The following is a 6,189-nucleotide window of genomic DNA, read 5'->3' as shown; positions in this document are numbered from 1 at the left end:
GCAGCTCCTGACTGGATGCTGCCCCGCGGGGTGGGGGTCTTTTGTTTTTCCTTCACGCTCAGCATACGGCCCCGCGGAGGGCTCGGGGGTCTTTGTTTTCCCTCGGCCCGCGCCCTGCTCTGAGGTAACGCAGGAGAGGCGCGTCCGGACAGGCTTTTCGTGAAGGGTCAGTGAAGTGCCTGGCTGCTGTTCCCTGGCTGCCACGCCGTGCGACAACGGGAAAGAGCTGAGAGAAGCTGGAGGTGCCGAGCCCTGCCGTGCCCTGCGGTCTCTGCTATGGAAAGCGGTGCTCCCCGCGTGGTGTTTTTTTTAAAAAAGTTTTGCGGTGCGAGGTAACACTGACAGTAGGTGGCGATGGTTGGCTGAGTGACGGAGGTGTGGGTCTGAGGGCAGAGCTGCACACTCGCGGCATCCACTCCCCAAATTAAAGCCCGTTCACCTGAGTCGGTGAGAAGAACCCAGGTAGCGCTTAGGCCCACTGCGAGCAGGATTTGCCAAACACGCCGGTTCTGTCTTTTTGAGCTAGGTCTGTCCCAGGAGGGCTCTCCAGCAGGGCAGTGCCAGGCTGCGGTCACCGCTCGGATTTACTGCAGCAACTTGGGAAGTGACTGTGGCTTCGTGGGAGTTGGAGCCACCCTGAGGCCTCACGAACCTCGTGTGCACAGAGGTGACAGTAGGAAGGGCAAAATAAGCACCGAAATTTTCTGTAAGTTCAGTATGGCCAAGGTTAACAGGGACACCCTCATCCTTCAAGTCCTTCATCCTTGTTGAGAGCTTTGCTACCTGTAATCTCTTTGGCGAACAAGAAAAATAATCCTCTCCTAGTTTACACTTYGTTGTCATCTTCCAGTTGCTTAACCAGAGCAGCGGCCAGCTCCTGTAATAAACAAGCCCTTCACAGGCTGCTTGTTCATTAAGACATTGAAAGCCCCCATTCAGTGTTCAAATCCAGCTTAAGTTTGGTCTTCTGTACTCAAAAGAAAATTTAGGCAAGTTGCTGGAGTGTTTGAGGTCTAGGGAACTGAATGCAACATAATTGGGGAGAAAAATAATAAATGATAAAAACAATGTTAGTGTGTTTGATGTGGTGGAGAAGTAGCCATAACAGACTGCTTCCTGCTTAATTGAAAGCCTTGTTAGCAATGGTCTCCTGGAGAGGTGAGTGGGTTTGCTGTGTTAAGCTCTTGTGAAATATGCTTGTGAAATATACTTGTAAAGGATCTCCTATGTCATTTTCATAACAGAATGAGAAAACTATTTTTTATTCCTGCCAGGTACTTGTAGCAATAGCTTGTTCTTCAGGAGGTAAATGATTCCTGTTGTGTTGAAATTTAAACTCCCACCATTTTTTTGATGTTTGGTGACACTGTACTCTTTTTGCAGCTGAGTAAATACATCTGTCCMAAGAAGGCTGACAGCTGAAATATCTTTTGCTTTGAAACACATATTCACATCAGAATCCAGATGACAGTTACCCTTATTTCCTGTACATTCATTCTTTTGAAATATAATGGAGGTTTGTGAAATGCTGCGCATTTCCACCAGATTCCTTGTTGTGTGGGATGATGGATCAGAATATCTGAACACAATGTATTTCATTTTGCTGGTGAGGTGGCAAAAGCCAGTRATAGTTTATCCTGAGCACTTGATTCTGTGTTCAGAAAAGTATCCTTGTGTAGGTAAGCTCATAAGCATTTTCCTAATGCTGAATACCATTTTGCTTCCATTTCAGTCAAAGGAAAGAAAGTCAGGAAGTGCTTAAAAGTTCCAGAAATGTGTAGTGCTGGAATTTCTATTTCAAGTTGCAGAATACACATGTTGCTCTTTGCTTATCTTCTGTCCCTAATAATATTTGGTTAATCTATTGTGAAGTGACTTGTTTTATTGAGGCCTTAGGATTTTTAGTTTCTATATTTTCATGCATCTGTATTCTTGTACCTCTCTAGTACAGCACTAAAAACTACTGCTCTCCCATCTTTAGACGAAACAATCCCTCTCTGAGCCTGAATCCAAGGACACCTCACTGCCTCAGAGCCCAATATGTAAACAATAGCGAGTTGTGGGGGAGCAAGTTTGGGGTGGTTGACATCATCACCTGAAAAGATCATTGGAGAATTAAGACCCAATATGTTAATAAGGCAGAACTTATAAAAGGTGAAGATCTCGTGACTTGGTGTCCATTTTGGGTGTAGCCTCAGGAGGAGGCTTTGTCTGCCCTAATGTACCAGTAGCCCTGTTAGGCCTGTATTAAAGTTGTCTATTCTCATTCTCTTAAGTTTTTCTGGCCTCTGTTTCAGATTAGCCTGATCGATAAGGYATCATTATAAATGCCTATATAATACTTCAAGATCTAGCAGCAGTGACTGTATTTTGCAATAATCACGGTCCTACTGACAGCTACCATCCTGCCTCTTCTGTAGGATTTTAATATCAAATGTTTTGGGAGGGTTTCTCATCTGCCAAACCATCAGGAGCCACGAGAMACGTGTGCCAGGGAGGTGGCTTGCACGGTGCTGTTGGTGGCCTGCGTGGAGAATGTGCTTTATTGTGCCATGCAGGTACCTTCTTCACCCCTGGTACACACGATGCCCTGGAGGGCCCTGACCAGCGAGCRGGACATCTCGGGCTCTGCTGCCCAGGGAGCAGAGCATTCCACACTGCTGCCAAGAGCTGCTCCCAGGAAGCTAGATTTGACCCAAAGTACCCGGAATGAAGTTCAGTGGCACGCCGCTGCTTCTCTCGTTCTCCACAGGTGCTGTTAAAGCGAGCTACCCCGTGGAGCTTGGGAAAGGTCCGGAAGCTCCGTCGTTCGCAGCTCCCTAATGGGAGCCATCTGCCCCGCGCTTGGCGCAGGAAGCGCGCCTCCCGCACTCCTCCTTCCTTCCGCTCTGCCCCGCAAGCRGCTCCGCGCCGAAAGGAACCCAATGCTCATAGTGTTTTAAATAAAAACCAAGCGGTATTGTCCCTCTGGGGTAGAGCGAGGAGGAAGGCTGTCACTCGGGGGGCTGAACTCTCCCTTCCTCCTCCTGTGCCCAACGCATCTCCCGCGGACCGGCTGGCTCTGCCCGACTGCTTCCCTCACTCCCGCCTGTCCGGAACACGGGTTTGGGGCTGGGGAGGGCGGCGCCCACTCCTCTGCGGGGCCGGGGCCGGAGCCGGAGCCGGCTCCGAGCGCTGTCGGCGGTGGTGGTGGCTCGGCCACCCGGGGCTGCAGCCCGGGCCGGGCTGCGCTGCGTTGGGGGAGCAGGTTTCTTTGTTAGCTGCCGGGTGACTGGTTCCCATTAATCTCCCGCACTGGCCGTGGCCGTCTCCACTTCCTGCCTTTTGCATACTTCTTCTCTCCCTCGATCTCAGTCCCTTCCCACCCCCTTCCCTCCCCCCTTTCTTTCCCTCTTCCCAGCTTCTCAAAAAAAAACTACAATCCACCGGGCTGCGGGACTGGGGCTGCTGGCGGCCGGCGGAGGGAGCGCATCCCTGCGCACCTCGGTAAGGGCCGGGGAGTCGCGCTGCCGGGCGGTGGTCGCCTCTGGGGACCCGGGCAGGGGAATGGGACTGGGGGGAGAAACGATCGCTCGTGCTCCGGGTGGCCGTCCCTGCGCGCCGAGAGCCTGCCGCGAGCGGGGCGGGCCGGGGATGCGCGGCGGCGGCGGGGGCTTGCCGGGCACTGCGGGTCCGCGGACCGCGGAGCCCCCGCGGCAGCGGAGCTGCCGGAGGCCGTGCCGGTGCGGGCCGGACCCGCGATCTTTGCGGGACCCTGTCCTGTCCTGAGGAGCGGATGGGCGGGGGTCCTTGAGCACGGGCGGAGCGGGTACTCGGTGCTCCCGCGCTCTTGCCACCGCCGTACCTCGCAGGACGCTGCTTTTTGCGTGGGTGGCGAGGGCAGACGCACCGCGGAGGTACAGAGCTCGCGGGACCACTTCACCTGGACCCCGGGGTCCACTCTAACCCGACTGCGGAACCAGCGCACTGAGCTTGGGGCTCGGAGCGGGGGGAGACAGGGAGTTGCGGGACTTCCAATGCCCTCTCGCATCGTCCGTCCAGCTGCCTGCGGTGCTTGCGTGCGTGTTGAAAAGAGTAGAGGAGCCACCTGGACTCCGGCGGAAGACTTTAGGATYCCAGGACAGATTTGGCTGAAGAGCTAAGGGAGTTCTGCAGCAGTTCACTTGGTGGGAAAATCAAATGTCCTGCCTTTGGCTTGGTACCAAACGTTTGCATTACTAAGGTCACTACAACCAAAGAGTAGCGGTTACATATGAGCGAGCCTTCTTGTTTTCACTCCAGTTTTATCACTCAAATGTACTTTGAATTTAGTAGTCAAGCTGAATGAAGCCAGGTGCGTAGTATTATTTCATGGAGTATGACAGTAGTAGTGTTTTCTACACCCTGCACTGACCGGGCAATAGGCTTTCTTTCATTTTATGCTGGCTAGTCAGACTTTAGCTTCAGACATATTAAACAATCAATAAAAATATCTACAGTGATCAAAACCCGTGGAAGATGAAGGATGAAACTGTTAGTTGTAGTCTGGTTTTTGATAATAAGAAGAATTGTTGTGAGGTTGATTTGCCTTTAAAACTTAAGAATGTTTTTTAAAATACATGATTAATTTATAATCCGTGGATGAAAATATTCAGACAGTGGATGCGGAAGTTAACAGAGCAAAGGCAGGACTATCATGCATTTAAGGTGAGATTTGATAAAATAATTTATGTTTTAGGAGCACCAAAACTTAATTTCCATTGTGGTGATCAGGCTATGCTGGTGGCGTAGTGGAAATTGACAGGTAAGAGTAAGATTTAAGGGTTTGACCATTCATTTCCCTCTTGCTTTAAGATTAATTATATAAAGGAAAACTGCAACACATTTAAAGCAATGGTGGTGACTTTATCAAATTACCCTCAGTATAGTCAAGTACCTTTTAAAATTAGCTACAGTCTATCCACTGTTAAGAGTGACCAGACTGACTTGGAACTGATACCTTGCTTCTGAAGTGGAACCAGTTTCCTTGGAGAGTATGGGATGAGGAAGGGGGCTTTTGAGAAGCTGTGGTAGGGATGGCAGTGCTGGGCCTTACTGGGGCATGGAGACTGTCCTGCTCTAAAAGGATGTAGCGTGAATTTTCCTCTTGTGTGCAGAAATGAAAGAGCCCTGCCTGGCCTGACTTTCTGCTGCTCCCTTCAGGGTGCTGAACTCCCCCAGCCAGCTTGTGCAACATAGTCACTGCCCTTCCTGGCTCAGGGGAAGGGGAGAGGTGCCTTCTGTCCTCTCCTACCCCTGCAGCATGTTTGTGCTGTGGCTGTCAGAATGCTCGAAGATCAGGATCAAGCATTGCTCTTTCCCTTTGAGCAAGTGACTTAACCTACACTGTAGATCTTTAAGGAGTGTGTGACCCCTTATTATTGGTGACCCTGTAAACCATTGTGTAATCTGTTGACTGTAACATACCATGCCAATTTATTCTTGGTTGAGAAGTTTTTCCAAGGACTTGATGGAATAGCATGATTTTATCCACTTTATTGTTTTCATTGTGTTTCATAAACATCTAAGACCCTCTGGGAAGAATCACTGGGGTGGATGTGCCTCCTTTTTTTAATTGCTGGTTAAATAAATGTTGCCAGTTTAAAAAAAAAATAAAGTGGTATGCAGGATCTCAGAATGCCTGGAACTGCTAAACACTCATGTTTAGGAAGCAGAACTATTTTTAGTGTAGGAGCATTTAAAGAAATGAGACAAGCCCCATGTGAAGAGGTCACTGTGAAGTACACTGAAGAGCCTGCTTTTAACTGGAAAGCAAACCCAAGTTTCCCACAGTTGAGTAAGGAAAAAGATCGGATTTATGCTTTTCCCACTTAATTGAAGAGGGAAAGGATGGATTTTTTGATTAGTTTACACTAGTGGGAGTGAGGAGGTCCAGATTCCTACCACACAGAACAACAACAAAAAAATCCTGGTCTTGATGACACCCTTGCCTTTCCGATTTCCTCTAGTGATTATCTACAATGGAGATGTAGGACTGAAAGACATTTAACACTTTTGGAGAGGGGCTGGGAACTAGCAGCTGTGAATGTGGTGTATCCCTTGGGATCTGTATTTGTGGGGGGTCAAAAATCTCTTGAATGGATCCATGGTTGCCATCCTTATCTCTACGTAAAAGAACAGGGATTAAACTGGGAAAGGGAAAGGGAAAGG

General features: G+C 49.6%; 1 protein-coding gene across 5 annotated transcripts in view; it reads left to right on the top strand.

The window, feature by feature from the left end:
• The first annotated feature begins 6 nt into the window (after window positions 1-6).
• DENND2B (DENN domain containing 2B) overlaps window positions 7-6,189 on the top strand; it is a 160,086-nt gene continuing 153,903 nt past the window's right edge. For 3 of the 5 annotated variants that reach the window (XM_057369699.1, XM_057369700.1, XM_057369701.1), the window contains exon 1: window positions 2,584-3,486. The gene's annotated coding sequence lies outside the window, so the exon portion shown is untranslated. Of the gene's footprint in view, window positions 707-2,583; window positions 3,487-4,717; window positions 4,784-6,189 lie in introns of those variants that run through there. The other 2 variants (XM_057369702.1, XM_057369704.1) reach the window with 2 other exon arrangements.

The sequence above is a fragment of the Malurus melanocephalus genome, unplaced genomic scaffold, assembly GCF_030028575.1.
Source record: "Malurus melanocephalus ecotype Western Australia unplaced genomic scaffold, MMel_1.1 scaffold_114, whole genome shotgun sequence".
In the NCBI taxonomy this organism is placed as follows: Eukaryota; Metazoa; Chordata; class Aves; order Passeriformes; family Maluridae; genus Malurus; species Malurus melanocephalus.
Note: the sequence above shows the minus strand (reverse complement) of the source record. Positions and strands in the feature narration are given on the sequence as shown.